Source organism: Podarcis cretensis, assembly GCF_951804945.1.
Source record: "Podarcis cretensis genome assembly, chromosome: 5".
Taxonomy (NCBI): domain Eukaryota; kingdom Metazoa; phylum Chordata; class Lepidosauria; order Squamata; family Lacertidae; genus Podarcis; species Podarcis cretensis.
Window position 1 is genome coordinate 94,455,974 of NC_137174.1, and position 18,629 is coordinate 94,474,602.

Consider the following 18,629-nt stretch of genomic DNA (forward strand, 5'->3'; position numbering starts at 1 on the left):
TCTGCTCATTCCTTTAAATTACTCATCCCTGCCTCTTCTCACCCCTCTCCTCCCAATCAGCTGCCTCGCTGTGCAGCCTCAGCTGCAACAAAACATGTCTCTCCCTTATTAGTCATTCCCGCCACAGCAAGCGCTGTAACCTTCCAACAGTTTGACTTCGCCCCATGGGCATAGCCAGGATTTATATTACCGGGGGGGCGGGTGTGTGCAGGAAACCCACCTGTCAACATCCTCTGTCTAGCAGATTTGGAATGAAAAGTCTCTGCGACAGTTGTTTTAAATTACTTTCTTTTGACCCCAAGTGCTCAGAAAAACCTGTCAAAATCTTTCTACAATTTCTACTTTTAGTTAAGTATTTTTCTTTATTTACTTGATTCAGGAGGGGCAGCTGCCTGCTCCCTGACTTCATCCATGTCCCAGAGGCTGCTCCCACTGGCCAGTCTGGCAGCCACATTCTGGACCTTTGATGGGCTAAATGATCTGGATCTTGTGGGTCTCAGGAAGCCCCTTTCCCCTTTCCTTACCTCTCCCTGAGATCTCATAAATGCTCTTTGTCCTTTCCCATCCCCCTTTATTTTTACAGAATGGACACCCTTGTCCCTCAGCCGTGCTCTGACAGTGCAGTGCTTTTGACATCTGCTGTGTTCCTTCTTCCTCTGTGCATTGCCACTGTCAGGTAAAGACATTTTTACTTTTGAAAAGCCTTCGCTTACGATAGGCAAAGGCCATCACTCAGAAGTTCCTCAGAGTTAGTTTTTCCTCTCCTTGGGGGCTGCTGGAGTGTGCCGTTTCCATTTACCGTCTTTAAGACTGCTGATATATTTACTGCTTTGATCACTGCATTCATAGATGACTGAATAGAGTTTGGGCAAAAAAAAAAAAAAGGCAAACAAATGAGTAACCAAATAAATGATTTCAATTATTCGTATACCATGTTTCCATCGGGCTGGTGTCCAAGGCAGCTTATGTAACAATTAAAAATCAATGCAAAAAAGCCTGAAACACATCATATCAATAAACCAATTTAGAAACTCATCAGCGTAACAACAGGTGGTTTAAAAAAATCCACAGCCAGCAAAAAGCTTTGGTGAGTTATTATTTCGTCTGCCCTGATCCTTCCAACATTCTGCTTCTTGTGGTGGTGGTGGGGGGGGAGTTCTATTATGATCAGAGGGAGAAAAAAAAGAGTCTCCCTATCCATTTCTCAACACCATAATTTTCTACACCTCCTAGCATGTCCCCCACCCCCTTCCCCAAACTCTTCTTTTTTCCAAACTAAAAAGCCCTCAACAGACACATGACCCTTGGTCATTGTGGCTGTCCTTTTCTGCAACCTGAAGATTCCTCTTGTGCTTTAACTTGCCCATGGCAATCCATGCTCTGGTAACTTCGTTATTAGACTGCTGCAATGCACTGTACATGGGGTTGCAGCTAGACTGGTGACTGGGAGTGGCTGCCGAGACCATGTAACACTGGTCCTGAAAGACCTACATTGGCTCCCAGTACATTTCCGAGCACAATTCAAAGTGTTGGTGCTGACCTTGAAAGCCCTAAATGGCATCAGCCCAGAATACCTTAAGGAGCATCTCCACTCCCATCATTCACTGAGGTCCAGTGCTGACGGCCTTCAGGTGGTTCCCTCACTGTGAGAAGCAAAGTTACAGGGAACCAGGCAGAAGACCTTCTCGGTAGTGGCGCCCACCCTGTGGAATGCCCTCCCATCAGATGTCAAGGAAATAAACAACTGACTGACTTTTAGAAGACATCTGAAGGCAGCCCTGCTTAGGGAAGTTTTAAATGTTTAATGTTTTATTGTATTTTTAATATTTTGTTGGAAGCCGCCCAAAGTAGCTGGGGAAACCCAGCCAGATGTGTGGCGTATAAACACTAAATTATGATGATGATGATGATGACAACGACGATTTGGAAACATCAACAGGTTCAAAATGAGGCAACCAGTTATTGGCTAGGATTGCCTTGAGAACGCAGATAAACCCGTTCTAAAAAAATCTGGATTGGCTGCCAGTTCAATTTAATTTGCTCACACTGGAGTTTAAAGCCCCAAAAAATAACTTAGGTCCCAAATATCCTAAAGATTACCTCCTTCCCTGAAGACCCTCCAAGGTTTTAGGATCAGCTTAGGGGGCCCTCTTGGTAGTTCCACCTCCCTAACATGTTCAGGGTAGTGGTAGCCCAAGAGAGGACAATTTCTAAGTTGCAGAACAGAGGTGTGCTTGGCAACTTCACCATACAGCTTTCAACAAATGATGAAGACGCACCTCTTTACCTGACCTTTGACAGCTAAAAAGTGCGTTTTCAAGGTCCACCGTATTCTTGTGACTGTCATCTGTTTTAACTGTTTTAAATCCTGGATCTTAAATTGTTGCAACCCACACTTGAGACCTTCTGGTGATGATGAGGATGGTAAATTGTGATACTGCTATTGGCATCCATCTGCCTCGAGAGACAATGGAGTTTGCCTCCAGGGGAAAAGTCAAAGCAAAGTGACCTTCCCAGGGCGCAAGCCTGGGCAGTGTGTATGGGGCGGGGGGGGGGGGTTCCTGGGCTGCTCAGACAACAAGACCTTCTTGGTCTCGCTGATGTGATCCAAAGGAAGGCAGGGCAATATATTTGGAACCAGCTTGGCTGCAGGAATTGCTAGGTGGAGATGTACAAGACACCATCCAACCACCTTAGGGACTTCACTCCAGATTTGTGTAGGGTTTACTCAGAAAACTCTGGACCTAGACCTCCACTGCCTTGTGGGACATCTCTGGGGAATTATGATGAATATGGTGGTTTTACTGTACCTGGGGAGGCAAGGCATGGTGGCTTCTCACACCTGCTGCCTCCCCCCCATCCTTTTGTCTATTCCTTCACAGCACACCTGTTCATGACCACAGATTGGGGAGAGGGATGGATGGAAAGACTGGAGGCAGGAAAAGGCAGGAGAAAACCTACTGCTGCCTCATCTGGTCAAAGCAGCGGTGAATCTAAGGTACAGGGGGAATCTCTCAATCGCATCCTAGCCGGTTTACTTATCTCAACGCTCTTTGATGTGAGGTTAACAGAGAAGGGGACAAAAGGCTCCATTTGCAATTAGATGGGATCTCTGCACTGGAGCGCTTCAATTAGAATGCAGCTTTGGTTTACAAACACACATGAACACACACCTGTCTCCAGTCTAGCTGTAAAGAGAAATGAACCCCTTTTGGACCAAGGAAACAATGAAGTGGGAGAACGACTGATCTCAAAAGCAGCGTTAAGTCTATTTTATGTTTTGCTGCCTCTTTTATGGGCAGAGGCTCCAGGTTATGCGGCAATGAAAGGTACAGTTCCTGGGATGCTTTGCAGGGAACCTTGACAGTTAAAAGTGGCGTGGAAGAGTTTTAAATGAATAGTGTGGATAAGCCCTATGACACGCTGCCAGGCTTGGATGGCAGATGTAGCGGGGACACAGGGAAGGCACCTTGTTGTAGAAACTGTTCCCTGGAAGCAGAATGCTTTAAAACCACTGAGCTTCTGAGTGTGTGTGTGTGTGTGTGAGAGAGAGAGAGGGAGAGAGAGAGAGAGATTTCCCCAGGATGAACATAAGCTTACGCCTTCTTCTTCTTCGTCTTCTTCTTTTAAGTCCAATGAGAGAGAGAGACGCAAAGGTGCTGCTGGGCTGTCTTCAGTCCATTCCCTCTGACACTCTGCTCATAGAATCATGAAATCATTGAACTGTAGAGTTGGAAGGGAACCCTGAGGGTCATCTAGTCCGATGCCCTGCAATGCAGGAATTTCAACTAAAGCATTCAGAGCAGGTGGCCACCCTCTGCTTAAAGACCTTCAAGGAAAGAGAGTCGACCAGCTTCTGAGGGAGACTGCTCCACTGTCGAAAGAGACCTTTAAAAAACCACCCCAAAAAACACTTTTGTTCCATGATGAAGAACCAGTCTGTTCCGGCTTGCTAAGAAGAAGAGAAGATCCCCAAGAGGCGCCCGCCTGCGCTCCAGGCCCTGCGCGCTGCTTGGAGAAGCGCCTTGCCTCTCCTCTCCGGCTGCGCGCCTCTCGGGGCGAAAAGCGCCGGCGTCACCGGAGCCTCTCTCCGCGGTGGCGAGCGGGAGTCTGGGCCCGGGGCAGGATCCCACCTCCAGCCCCCGAGTTCACATCTGGTCCTGCTGAAACCCAAGCCGAGCCTGGGAAGCGCCGCTGCTTTGCGCGTGGCTCAAAAGAGCCATTTCACCTCCTTCCTCCTCCTCGCTCGGTCCCAAACAAGCTGGGGGGGGGGGCTGGAGAGGCTCCTGTCGTCGGCCCCTTCCTCTCCTTCCTTCCTTCCTTCCCTGCCCGGGGGCAACGAGTGCCTTCCTGCTGCCCGCTCGCCCGGGCTCCCCCGAGCCTCCCTCTTTCCTTGCAGTCTGGCACCTGATTCCACTCCAGAGGGTCCATGGCTGCTGTTGTCTTTTGGGTAGGGAGGGAGAGGGCACGATCTGGTAACAAAAAGGGCACCACGCTTTGTGTGCATTTCTAGCGCAGCTGGAGCCAGCTTTGCCCAACCTGGCGCCCTCCAGCTTTTTTGGGGGGACTAGAGCGAGATGAGCACGGAACCCCAGAGTCGCCCGCCACTGGACCTAACTGTCAGGGGTACCTTTATCTTTACAGCTGGGGCTGATGGGAGCTGCAGTTCCCCCAAAAACGATGCCCTCCAACATTTATCCAATGAAAATAGGGACGTCCTATTTCATAATAATATTTTTATTATTTATATCCCACCCCTCTGACTTGGTTGCCCAAGCCACTCTGGGCAACTTCCAACATACAGTGGTACCTCGGGTTACATATGCTTCAGGTTACAGACTCCACTAACCCAGAAATAGTACCTTGGGTTAAGAACTTTGCTTCAGGATGAGAACAGAAATCGTGCTCCGGCAGCGCGGCAGCAGCAGGAGGCCCCATTAGCTGAAGTGATGCTTCAGGTTAAGAACAGACCTCCGGAACGAATTAAGTACTTAACCCGAGGTACCACTGTATATAAAAACATAATAAAACATTAAACATTTTAAAACTCCCCTATACAGGGCTGCCTCCAGATGTCTTCTAAGGTTGTATAGTTATCTCCTTGGCTGGGGGGGGGGGGTTGCATAACTCCATAGCCACCCACATTTCTCTGATGAAAATAGGGACGTCCTAAGGGAAAGCGGTACATCCTAGGATCAAATCAGAAACTGGGACGGGGTCTGTAAATCCGGGACTTTCCCCCAGAAAATAGGGAAATTTGGAGGGTCTGCCCCAAACAACCAGAGGGTGCCAAGATGAGGAAGTCCTCTCTAGTTCCACACCACAGACTGACAACGAAAGTCATGGGGCAAAGGCCAGAGGATCTTAAAATCATAGAGTTGTAGAGTTGTAGAGTTGGTAGGGACCCCGAGGCTCATCTAGTCCAATCCCCAAATGAACAAATTCCTATGCCCCACAAATAACCCAGAGGTGCATTTTAAATAAAAGGGCACATTCTACTCATGTAAAAACATGCTGGTTCCCAGACCATCTGCGGGCCGGATTGAGAAGATGATTGGGCCGCATCCAGCCCCCAGGCCTTAGGTTGCCTACCCCTGGACTAGATCTTCAGGCTCCCTTCCAACTCTATGATTCTATGATCTCCAAAGAGCTCTGTCTTTTGATGGGATGAAAGAAGCACACACACACACCCCGGTGATTAAGCTGCCTGAATTCACCAAAGTCAGCTGATTAAAGAAATCTGAGTTGATTAATTGCGCGAGCTTAAATTAATCAATTAAATCTGCATCAAAATGCGTATGAATAAAACAACAGCTTTGAAGAACACGTCCATTGTTTCAGCAGATCGCAATCTTAAGAAGAACAGAGAAGATATCCCTCTTCTAGGACTGTGGCTGTCAGCTGAAGCTTTTGTATTAAAACATAATTAAGTTTTAATATGTGTGCATATATATAAATAAATAAAATATGCATTCCAATTAAGTACAGGGCACACCTTTTTTTTTTTTAGTCAAGCCAAAGTTTGTTTGTTTGTTTGTTTCTAATCTGTTTCTCTTTATGACTATACTCGCAACTTATGAACGGATTGCTTATAGACGTAGACTGCGTGGACAAGTATACAAAATATGCAAAATACAGTAGGTTATATATTTATGTGTATATATCTGGATAATCCTCCTGCCAACCTAGCAGTTCGAAAGCATGTCAAAAGTGCAAGTACATACCTTCTGGCGGGAAGGTAAACGGTGTTTCCGTGCACTGCTCTGGTTCGCCAGAAGCGGCCTAGTCATGCTGGCCACATGACCTGGAAGCTGTACGCCGGCTCCCTCGACCAGTAAATCGAGATGAGTGCCGCAACCCCAGATTTGGCCACGACTGGACCTAATGGTCAGGGGTCCCTTTACCTTTACCTGTCAGTGTGGTGTAGTGGTTAAGAGCGGTGGACTCATAATCTGGTGAACCGGGTTCGATTCCCCGCTCCTCCACATGCAGCTGCTGGGTGGCCTTGGGCCAGTCACACTTCTCTGAAGTCTCTCAGCCCCGCTCACCTCACAGAGTGTTTGTTGTCGGGGAGGAAGGGAAAGGAGAATGTTAGCCGCTTTGAAACTCCTTCAGGTAGTGATAAAGCAGGATATCAAATCCAAACTCTTTTTCTTCTTCTTCTATCTGGATAATAATAGAATCGGAGAGTTGGAGAGTTGGAGAGGACCACGAAGGAAAGCTAGATGACCCTCGTGGTCCCTTCCAACTCTACAATTCTATGATTATATAAAGGGAATCTATGACTGGGAGTCCTAAAGGGATTTATCACAGATTCACCCTTCTAACAGAGGGCCTGGATACAAATAGCATCTCATGTTGGGAAGATTGAGGAGGGCGGCCAAGATGAAGAATGTTTGAGGGAGTTGGGTATGTTTCGTCTGGAAAATAGGGGACAGAGAGGGGACATGATAGCTATCTTCAGATATCTAAAGGGCTGTCACATGGAAGATGGAGCAAGCTTGTTTTCTGCTGCTCCAGAGGGGAAGACCCAAACCAATGCCTTCAAGTTGCAAGAAAGGAGATTCCGTCTAAGTAAGTATCAGAAATAGCTTTCTGACAATAAGAGCTGTTTGACAGTGGAACAGACTCTCTTGGGTGGTGGTAGAATCTCCTTCATTGGAGGTTTTTAAACAGAAGGTAAAGTAAAGGGAGCCCTGACCATTAGGTCCAGTCGTGGCCGACTCTGGGGTTGCGGCGCTCATCTCGCTTTATTGCCTTAGGGAGCTGGTGTACAGCTTCTGGGTCATGTGGCCAGCATGACTAAGCCGCTTCTGGTGAACCAGAGCAGCGCACGGAAACACCGTTTACCTTCCCGCCGGAGCGGTACCTATTTATCTACTTGCACTTTGACGTGCTTTCGAACTGCTAAGTTGGCAGGAGCAGGGACCGAGCAATAGGAGCTCACCCCATCACGGCGATTTGAACCACCGACCTTCTGATCGGCAAGTCCTAGGCTCTGTGGTTTAACCCACAGCGCCACCCACGTCCCTTTTTTAAACAGAAAGTGGATGCCAATTTGCCATAGATTCTTTAGCTGAGATTCCTGCATTTGCAGGAGGTTGGAGATGCCCCTTGAGGTCCCTTTCAACTCTACAATTTTAGAATTCTATGATTGTATGGCCCCAGGTTCTAGGATTTTGATAGGGAGCATTGTGTTCCAGGGAAGGAGAAGCTCCTGCAGGGACCAGAGGCCTTTTCTTTCCAGCAGCAACAACTTCAATATCTCTCCCATCCCGCCTTGGAGATGCTTCTGTTCCTCAGTGCCAAGATCTGTGGTGTAGATGGTGTTCTTGGGCCCATCCTTACTTCTGCTTCTCCCATGCCGAGAAAACACGAGTCTGAGAAGTTTTCCACTTGTCCCACGCTTTTGAGGCATGAGCCCGAGAGATTTCACCTCTCCCCTACCGCTTCCCCCCAGAAAAACCACTCTTTAGCAATTGCCGTTTGCTCCAATTCAGCGCTAAACCCCAGCTTTCCCCAGAGGGGAAGTGCAAACGAGCTTTGGCTAAGCTCATCATCTCTCGGTTCTTGTGGTAGCCGAGCCTGAGTATCCCAGGGGAATGCTGCACCCCAGAGGGCCTGGAAAGGGCTCTGCTTGCCAAAAGACCGAGTACTGCTTTGATGAAGACTTGCCAGGATTGTTTGGGAGATGGTGCCAGATTATTTCCAGGGTGGCGCAGCCCGAGACTTGCCCCAGCCATGGCTTCCTTCAGCTGCCTGCCTTTGGAGGAATTTATATATTTTTCAATTGTTTTGACTGGGTGCCTCTTTCCCCTCTTAGTTTTGTGTCAGAAATCTCCAACACAACTCCTTTGCCATTCAGTTGGTTGCCGAGTTCTCCCTATCCCTGCCTTGTCCCCTCTCCCTCTCTCCCCTTCCTGTCTTCCTCTTGAGTCTTATTATGCCAAAGGAAAACAGTTTCCAAGTCAAATCTCTGAGTTGCAGCATGCAGGCGAAGACTCATTTGACTTTCAAATCTCTGAGAACCAGAGAGGTATCTTCTCTTCTGATACAAACAAACATCTCAGGTAGAGGCAGCTGGCAAGGTGGGGGGGGGGAGAGAGAGGAGGTTGGAGGGCTGTGAATCCATTTTTGGCACTTTGTTTCAGTTTTAGGTTTCAGAGGGTTTTCCCCATCCTTTTATTATGGGCCCTTTCTGCTTTCGACAGCCTGTGTTCTCTCCACGCAGCTGGGGTGACCGCCACCAGCTTCCCCCTACTCCTTGCGCAACCTTCTTACATTTAAAAACAAGCAGGCAGGCAGAAATTCAACTGGTGAGGATGAGATTGAAAGCTTCCTTTTTCATTTTCAACTCATCACCATTTGTCATCTTGTCTGAATTGAGAATGACTAGTTTTAACTCTGGTTTCTCTCACTAAATCAGGATCATAAACCATGGTTTGTAATGGGGTCGTTCAGACAAACCACTGAAAAATTTGAGTTAGCCACAGTGTGTATGAAACAACAATCTACAGTTGTTGATTCTCTGGTTGGTGGTAGCCTTGGGTATTTTGTCCCTTCACCTACATGGCTTGGCTCATTTGTATGAGTTGTATTAATGTATCTATGTGCTGTATTCAACTACATTCTATATTGAATAGCTTCATTAAATTAATGTTAAATTAATGTACTTAAGTTAGCCATGTTAAGTATAATTGGTTTAATTGACAATGAAATGGTGAATGCCTGTGTATTGCTGAAAAGGCTTCAACATGGGGATTTTTCATGCGGTTATATTAAAGCCAAGAATGGTCTCTTTGAGCTTTAACTGTGTTGATAATTAACTATTGTTGTTTTCTGCTAGCTAACATGTGAGTGTTTAACCTTAGATCACATGGGAGGCTATTGAATTGCAAATCACTGTTTTGAAGGGAGTTGCCCTTGAGTCTTTTGTTCCCTGGCTCCATGGAGTAAGGGATATGAATGAAGCTCTCCAGGAAAACTTCTTCAGGCACAATGGATGCCATTAGGAGAGTGACCTTTGCTTATAGGTCTGTTTGGATTATTTCATATTTTGTAAGATGCTAAGCCTATGTCTTATGGAACTGTTTGGATGTATCATTTGATATTTTAATTCTCTTGTGAAGAAAGTTCTGCAAGTAAATTTTAATTAAACTTATGGGCCCTGACAATGTTTTATTTCCAAAAAGGAGTCAGTTTTCATGCATCCAGTCACTTCAAACTGCACAGTATACTGCACAGTTTAATTAAGCCATGTCCATTCATTTCAATGGGTCTAACCTGAGTATGCCTATCATTGGATACATCCTACCTCTGCTTTTCTCCCCTGACATAAGGACTAGAAACTTGCTTTTAAAAACAAAACAAATCCCTGAAAGAAGAGATGCTGGCCTATGAGCCAACCCTCTCCCCCTCTCCCTCAGTCCCCAATTTCTATGTTTCCACAGCAATCCCACAAAACTACAGGGTGCAAGAAGTTCTGGGCTGCAGTGAGAGCTGTGAGCTGTGCTTTAGTACATTTCAAGGCATTTGCATTTAATTTAAAAACAGTGAGGAGGGGTCATTTGGATTCACCGATAGATTCATGAATCACAGTCACGTGTGGATTTTAAATACAATTTCCATCTGAGCTGTCGCCCACCACATGGTCTTCAGCATAGCAGCAGGAAATGCAGAGACAGCTGCTGAGTTTTAATTCGGAAACCTTTCAAGCTGACTCCCATGTTGAGGTCATATTGGAAGAACCGGTGTCAGTCTGCAGAGAACAGGCAAAGCGGAATAGCTCTCTCTCCCCCACCTCAATTAAGTTTTGAAGAACCTGCTGGGAGGTCTGCTTAGGACTGAGCTGTGAACCCCAAAGAACTGAATGGGACTCACGTGCAGCCATTTCCGGCACAATCCTTCCCATTGAGATTCAGAATGGGGGGTGCCATGTCTCCATGCCCGTCTCCTGATGCCATCTGGAACAGGGCTTACTCCTGCGTAGTTGTGCTGAGGATGATGCCCTTGAGGCGTTGGGGAGGGCGAGAAAAGAGGCTTAGCGTTTGGCCAGTCAAATAATAAGTGTTTCTTTTATATAAGTATCAAGCTCTCAGAACAGCCACGCCGACTGTTCTTTCCCCCTTTTAAAGATGTGTTTATTGAGTTTTCAAAAACAGCAATGTACAAACAGCAAAGAGCAATGGCTGTGTGGGGCATGTCATTGTTGTGGTTGGCTTCCTTCTGTCTCGAGAGACAATGGAGTGTGCGCCTCCGGGGCCAAGTCAAATTGCTTCATCAGCAGTACCAAAGTGACATCCCTGGGGTGCAAGACTGGGCATTGTATTTTGGAGTCCTGGGCTGCCCAGGTGACAAAACGCTTCCCTTTGCCTCACTGCTGTAGTCCAAAGGAATGTGAAGAAATGCGTTTGGCACCAGCTTGGCTGCAGGAGTTGCCAGTAGGTGTACAAGATGCCATCCAACCAACTTATGGAATTCACTCCAGATTTGTGTAGCGTTTGTGTCTTAGCCTTTTCTTCTCTTGAAGATATCCCACAAGGCAGTGGAGGTTTAGGGTCAGATTATTGCTTGTCTAGATGGGCCACCTTCCCAGGCGGGCAAACCTCATCCACCCCTCACTTCCTTCTACAGTGTGTGCAGAAACCTCCTTCTTGACTTTTGGACCCACTATTGGTCTCGTCCATTCAGTCCACCAGAGCCTGTCTTCACGTGCAGAGGAAGTCCTTGATTCACTGAGCACTTGAGACCCATCGGCTACCCTCACCCGGTTTAGCCAGCCAGTCAAAGCCATTGCGGTCAGCATCCAGGACCCACAGGTGAGAGCTGAGTGCAGGGTGGGGACCAAAGGTGGACAAGCTACTGCAAAAGGTTCACAATGAGTCCCCCACCAGAGGGGATTGCCCCTCCCCTAACACTCCATGCACCTTATTAAGATGCATACACCTTATACAAACATTATTAGAGATTCAGGTAGGTAGTCGTGTTGGTCTGATGCAGTCAAAATAAATAAATAAAATTTTAAAAATTGTCCAGTAGCACATTAGAGGAAAAACTAAGTTTGTTCTGGGTATAAGCTTATGCACACAAAAGCTTATACCCAAAACAAACTTAGCTGGTCTCTAAGGTGCTACTGGACAATTTTTTAAACATTATTACAGTTTGAATAAGGGACGTGGGTGGTGCTGTGGGTTAAACCACAGAGCCTAAGACTTGCCGATCAGAAGGTTGGCGGTTCGAATCCCTGCGATGGGGTGAGCTCCCGTTGCTCGGTCCCAGCTCCTGCCAACCTAGCAGTTCAAAAGCACATCAAAGTGCAAGTAGATAAATAGGTACTGCTCCAGAGGGAAGGTAAACGGCATTTCCGTACGCTGCTCTGGTTCGCCAGATGACCCGGAAGCTGTACGCCAGCTCCCTCAGCCAATAAAGTGAGATGAGCGCCGCAACCCCAGAGTCAATCACAACTGGACCTAATGGTAAGGGGTCCCTTTACCTTTACCTTTACAGTTTGAATAAAATAACTGGAAGGTTCAGCGTACTTTTGCAGACATCAGAGCCAGCGTGGCAGAGTGGTTAGAAGTTTGGGAACCTGTTTATCCAGCTGTGAAAGGCCATTGGTACAAAGATGGCTTCAGTCGTTGCTGGAAAGTGCAGACAGTGGGCACCTGAATGCTATTCCGAGAAAAGGACCAATCCCACTGGGAGCCCTGTTCTGAGTTCCTGCAGGTTTGGCTCCTCACAGACCCCAGTAACCTACCAGTTACGCAAGGAATCAGGCGGTCTCTCAGGGGCCTTGTTTGGTCTCCTGCTTCTGTGAAGTTTTGTGGCACGAATAATGCTCTTGCCTTCTGGAACATTCCTGAGCCTGAAGAGTGTTATCCTGGGCTTGCATCTTAAATAGAAGCATAAGCATCTCTCCTGCACTTTCAGATTTGGCAGTAATTCAATTTGCATTTCTGCTCGCTGCCTTCTTCATATCTCAATACCGATAGAAGACGGAGGTGGGGGAGGCAGGAGAAAAGGAGGAGGACTCCACAAACAAAAGGCCGACTTAACCACATCGGAGACCCCCTCTGCCTGCACTACAAATGTATTGTTCTTCATGTTGTTATCTGCTCCGAGGCTTTGGAGATAGCAGGGTGTTAGAAAACTTAAAAGAATCGAGGCAAATCCTGGTGGATTAAGGGAGGCTTGCACAGGCAAATGGCCTCCACATGGTCCCTTCTGACTGTCCCTGGGTAGAGGGGATGTGTATAGAATGGCACACTAAAGCGAGCATTCCCAAGCTGGTGCCTTCCGGGGATTTAGGACTACAGCTCCCATCAGCCCCCAGCCAGAACAGTTCCAGGAATACCAGACCTGGAATACTGTGTCCAGTTCTGGGTGCCACAATTTTAAAAAGATGTTGACAAGCTGGAATGTGAGCAGAGGAGGGCAACCGAGATGATCAAGGGTCTGGAAACCAAGCCATGTGAGGAATGGCTGAAAGAGCTGGGTATGCTTATCCTGGAAAAGAGGAGACTGAGAGGAGACATGATAGCCATCTTCAAATATCTCAAGGGCTGTCACATGGAGGATGGAGCAAGCTTGTTTTCTCCTGCTCTGGAGGGCAGGACTTGAACCAATGGCTTCAAGTTACAAGAAAGAAAGGAGATTCCAACAAAAATCAGGAAGACCTTTCTGACAGTAAGAGCTGTTTGACAGTGGGAACAGTCTCCCTCAGGAGGTGGTGGACTCTCCTACTTTGGAGGTTTTGAAGCAGAGGTTGGATGGCCATCTATCATGGATGCTTTAGCTGAGATTCCTGCATTTCAGGGGGTTGGACTAGATAACCCTCGGGGTCCCTTCCAGCCCTACAATTCTGTGATTCTATGATTCTGGGTAGGGCTGCAGAAATACTCCTGCCTGAAACCCCTGATAATTTGAGTCCTGCCCTGATTCACAACCATCCACCCACCCATGGTAGAAGACAACATGATTTGATTCCCTTATGCCTGCCAATAGTGACTGGACAAAATCACCAAGCTGCCATCTCATTAGGGATGCTTCAAGAGGAACATTTACGGAATGTCTTTTACGATTTGTTTTCGGGGAGGTTATACAATGTGGAGTCAAGCTACTGCTGTCAGGTCAGAACATAAGTAGAGCTTGCAGGATCAGGCCAGCATCCAGCATCCTGTTCTCACAGTGGCCATCCAGATGCCTGTGGGGATCCCGCAAGCAGGATCCAAGCACAAGAGTAACTCTCCCCTCCTCTGATTTCCAGTAGCTGGTATTCAGAAGCATTGCTGCATCTGTAGCATAGCATATCTATCATGGCTAGAAGCCACTGATAGCATTAAGGTAAAGGTAAAGGTAAAGGTACCCCTGCCCGTACGGGCCAGTCTTGACAGACTCTGGGGTTGTGCGCCCATCTCACTCAAGAGGCCAGGGGCCAGCGCTCTCCGGAGACACTTCCGGGTCACGTGGCCAGCGTGACATCGCTGCTCTGGCGAGCCAGAGCCGCACACGGAAACGCCGTTTACCTTCCCGCTGGTAAGCGGTCCCTATTTATCTACTTGCACCCGGAGGTGCTTTCGAACTGCTAGGTTGGCAGGTGCTGGGACCGAGCAGCGGGAGCGCACCCCGCCGCAGGGATTCGAACCGCCGACCTTTCGATCGGCAAGTCCTAGGTGCTGAGGCTTTAACCCACAGCGCCACCTGCGTCCCCTACTGATAGCATTATCCTTCATGAATTTGTCCAGTCCTCTTTAGTGGTGGGCTATTGTTTCTGTTTGTTACTATGAAGCTGTCCCAGAAACTCCAGCGGGTGCAGAATGCAGCAGCGAGGCTCCTCACGGGGTCTCTGCTTTGGGAGCATATTCACCCAGTGCTTCTCCAGCTGCACTGGCTCCCGGTGGAGTACAGGGTCAGATTTAAGGTGCTGCTTTTGACCTTTAAAGCCCTTCACGGCCTAGGACCCTAGTACCTACGGGACCGCCTCTCCCGATCTGCCCCACGGAGAGCCTCGAGGTCCATAAATAACAACACCTTAGAGGTCCCAGGCCCTAAGGAAGTCAGATTAGCCCGAACCAGAGCCAGGGCCTTCTCAGTGATGGCTCCAGCCTGGTGGAACGTTCTCTCTCATGAGACCAGGGCCCTGCGGGATCTGATTTCTTTTTGCAGGGCCTGTAAGACAGAGTTGTTCAACTTGATCTCCTCCCCCTCTTTCCTTTTTCCTTTCTCCTTCTGTGATGGAACTCCTATTTGGGGACTTCCCTGGCTTTTTTCTGGCCCATGTAGGACCAGTCTGGATAGCTGGCCTTGGTGAAGATTTAACGTTTTCATTCCCAAAAAGTTTTTGATTTGAGTTTCTACTGAAATGAGGCTGCATTTTAATGTTGTATTTTAATCTTGTTTTTAAGTTGTATTTTAATCAATTGTTTTTATACCTGTTGTTAGCCGCCCTGAGCCCGGTTGTGTTTTTATATTGCAAAAGAATCCTCAGACCCCTGTAATCCTCGGATGAAGGGTGGTATAGAAATTTTAATAATAATTAATAAATAAATAAATAAATAAATAAATAAATAATAATAATAATAATAATAATAGCATCCACCCAAGTGACTGGACATGCCTGCCTCCCTGGGAGTGAGCTGTGTTGTCTTGTCTGTGTGCCTTTTCCAGGGTACAGCTGGTTGACATTTCCAATTGTCCTGATTTAGGCTGCGCTTGCAAACTGCGTTTTATATATATATATATCGGGCTTCATTTTCTGTTGTGTTGTTTTTTCTTGATATTGGTTTTTATGGCTCTTATGAGCAGCCCTGGGAATTCTCTTGGAGTGAAGGGCAGCATAAAAATGGCTTCAAAGACACAAAGGCTCCGCTGGCTGCTGGTGTTTAATGCAGGACAACTCTCTGCCTCTCCTCTTCCACAACAGCTAAACTCAACAGCTCAATGCTCTCTGCTGGTTTAAGCTGCAAGCGCAGAGCCAGTAAGAGTTGGTGCCATTGCTGTCCTGCCAAGCCTTCTGCCCTCACCAAGCCTCCAATCAAACTGCCTCTCCCCCCCCCAGTCTTCTTTAGAACATACTTCATTGCTCCAGTTAATTCATTTATATTCATTTTCTTACATTTATATCCATACACCTTTCTTCCACCCTGAAACCCAAGGTGGAATACATGCATACCTGTCAACTGCCCTGGGGAAAAATGGGCCATCCCATTTTTTTCTCCTGAGCAGCCAAAATGGCTGCCATAATCTTACACAATTTTGGGCTGCACTTTTGGGGGGCATGGCACCTCAAAACATGCAGTTATGGGCACTGTGCATGAAAAAGCATTTTTTTGGGGCGGTGGGATCTCCTGTGGGTCACATGACTTGCACGGGAGTGCAGAACCAGAAGATGGCATCCTAGATTTGGGGCGTGTCGGAAGGTATGTGTCGACATGAAGGGCCGCAAGTCCAGCTGGCTATCCCCGGCTGGGCCGTATCCTTCCAGCCGTGCTGCTGCAAAGACCCATTGCCTCTGCTCCAACATAAATCAGCGACCTGGGCTTCAAAGCCAGGGCACACTATCAGCAGATTGAACTGCCCACACAGAATAGGGGTGAGGCTTGTGGAAGCATACTATAACTTTGTTGTTGTTGTTTAGTCGTTTAGTCGTGTCCGACTCTTCGTGACCCCATGGACCAGAGAACGCCAGGCACTCCTGTCCTCCACTGCCCCCCGCAGCTTGGTCAGACTCATGCTGGTAACCTCGAAAACACTGTCCAACCATCTCGTCCTCTGTCGTCCCCTTCTCCTTGTGCCCTCCATTTTTCCCAGCATCAGGGTCTTCTCCAGGGAGTCTTCTCTTCTCATGAGGTGGCCAAAGTACTGGAGCCTCAGCTTCACAATCTGTCCTTCCAGTGAGCACTCAGGGCTGATTTCCTTCAGAATGGAGAGGTTTGATCTTCTTGCAGTCCATGGGACTCTCAAGAGTCTCCTCCAGCACCATAATTCAAAAGCATCAATTCTTCAGCGATCAGCCTTCTTTAATACTATAACTACAGATTTATTAATCAAAATCAGGACAAAGAAACATGTCTCTCTCTCTCTTCATCTTCTCAGCGAGAACGGGAAAAAGCAAAAGCTATACACAGCAGAAGTTCCCAGCATACTGTGCTGGAATGTAAACAGACATGTGACATGCAACAGTTCCATACGTCTGCTCCTTAAGGTGGAATAGAAATCTCAACAGTATGTACCTGTGGTTCCCAGACAGTCTCCCTTCCAGGGTCCAGACCTGCTTAGCTTCAGCAAGGTGGCAAGAAGATAAGAAGACGCTGCTGAATCAGGCGAATGGCCTCTCCACCTCCATTGTTCAGCCCAGACACTGAGGTCCAGCTCCGAGGACCTTCTGGCACTTCCCTCATTGTGAGAAGTAGTTACAGGGAACCCGGAAGTAGGGCCTTCTCAGTAGTGGCACCTGCCCTGTGGAACACCCTTCCATCAAGGAAATAAAAAATTAAAGGCAGCCTCCTGTTTACACACCTTCAATGTGTGTGTGTGTGTGTGTGTGTGTGTGTGTGTTTGCATTGCACCAAACCCAGAAGTGACCCAAAAACGTCATAAAGACGTCACTGAAATGTCACTAAAAGGGCAGAGCAGGGGTGGAACAGAGTGTTTGCAGGCTTTTTCAATGGGTTTCAGTAACCTGCGATTTCACTGACACGCACTGTGCCTTGAAATGTGCATAAACGGAGGGCTGCCTGTATTTGACTTTTAGAAGACATCTGAAGGCAGTCCTGCGTAGGGTTTTTTTAAAATGTCTGATGCATTGTGGTTTGTTTGTTTTTTACATTCTGTTGGAAGCTGCCCAGAGTGGCTTGGACAACATAGTCAGATGGGCGGGATACAAGTAAAAAAGTCATCATTATTACTATCTAGTCTAGCATCCTGTCTTGCAGCAGCTAAACAGAGGCTGATGGGAAGCCTGCAAGTTTGACCTGAGTGCAAGAGTGCTCTCCCCTCCTGCGGTTTCTAACAACTAGTATTCAGAAGTATTACTGCCTCCATAGCATAGCATAGCACAGCATAGCCTTCATGCCTAGTAGCCATTGTTAGCCGTCTCCACCATGAATTTGTTTAATCCTCTTTTAAAGCCATCTAGGTTGGTGGCCTTGGTTGCCTCCTGTGGCAGTGAGTTCCGTAGTTCAACTATGCGCTGCATGAAGGATATATATATGTGTGTTGTTTAGTTGTTTAGTCGTGTCCGACTCTTCGTGACCCATGGACCAGAGCACGCCAGGCATTCCTGTCCTCCACCGCCTCCCACAGTCTGGTCAAACTCATGCTGGTAGCCTCGAGAACACCATCCAACCATCTCGTCCTCTGTCGTCCCCTTCTCCTTGTGCCCACCATCTTTCCCAAAATCAGGGTCTTTCCCAGGGAGTCTTCTCTTCTCATGAGGTGGCCAAAGTATTGGAGCCTCAGCTTCAGGATCTGTCCTTCCAGTGACCACTCAGGGCTGATTTTCTTAAAAATGGAGAGGTTTGATCTTCTTGCAGTCCATGGGACTCTCTAGAGTCTCCTCCAGCACCATAATTCAAAAGCATCAATTCTTTGGCGATCAGCCTTCTTTATGGTCCAGCTCTCACTTCCATACATCGCTACTGGGAAAACCATAGCTTTAACTATACAGGCCTTTGTTGGCAAAGTGATGTTTCTGCTTTTTAAGATGCTGTCTAGGTTTGTCATTGCTTTTCTCCCAAGAAGCAGGCGTCTTTTAATTTTGTGACTTTCGTGATTTATATATATATAAATTTTTAACGTATCATTTTTAGCAGTCATTTAACACAATTTCATATCTTATACAATTTTTTGACTTCCATCTGAAAATTTTCCGATCTTTTTCACTTAAATTTACATTTCTTAATTTCACTATTACTTTTAATTATCTTAACTAAGAACTCTCTTCATAATCTTCCTTGCAATATTTCATATATTCCTCCTTACAAAACTTATTGTAATCCTACTAGCGTAATCTGTTGATTACAATTGCTTTTCAAATAGTTCACATATTTATTCCAGTCCTCTGAGAATCTCTGGTCCCGCAGGTTTCGAATCCTTCCTGTCATCTTATCTAATTCTGCATAGTCCATTAA

At 47.1% G+C, this 18,629-nt stretch overlaps 1 long non-coding RNA gene across 1 annotated transcript; it reads left to right on the forward strand.

Annotated features, from left to right (window-relative positions):
- The first annotated feature begins 1,028 nt into the window (after window positions 1-1,028).
- LOC307217260 lies at window positions 1,029-9,412 on the forward strand. The gene is made up of 3 exons (XR_013839497.1): window positions 1,029-1,087; window positions 2,883-2,998; window positions 9,372-9,412. It is a non-coding gene; the product is annotated as an uncharacterized lncRNA (long non-coding RNA).
- The last annotated feature ends 9,217 nt before the right edge of the window (window positions 9,413-18,629 follow it).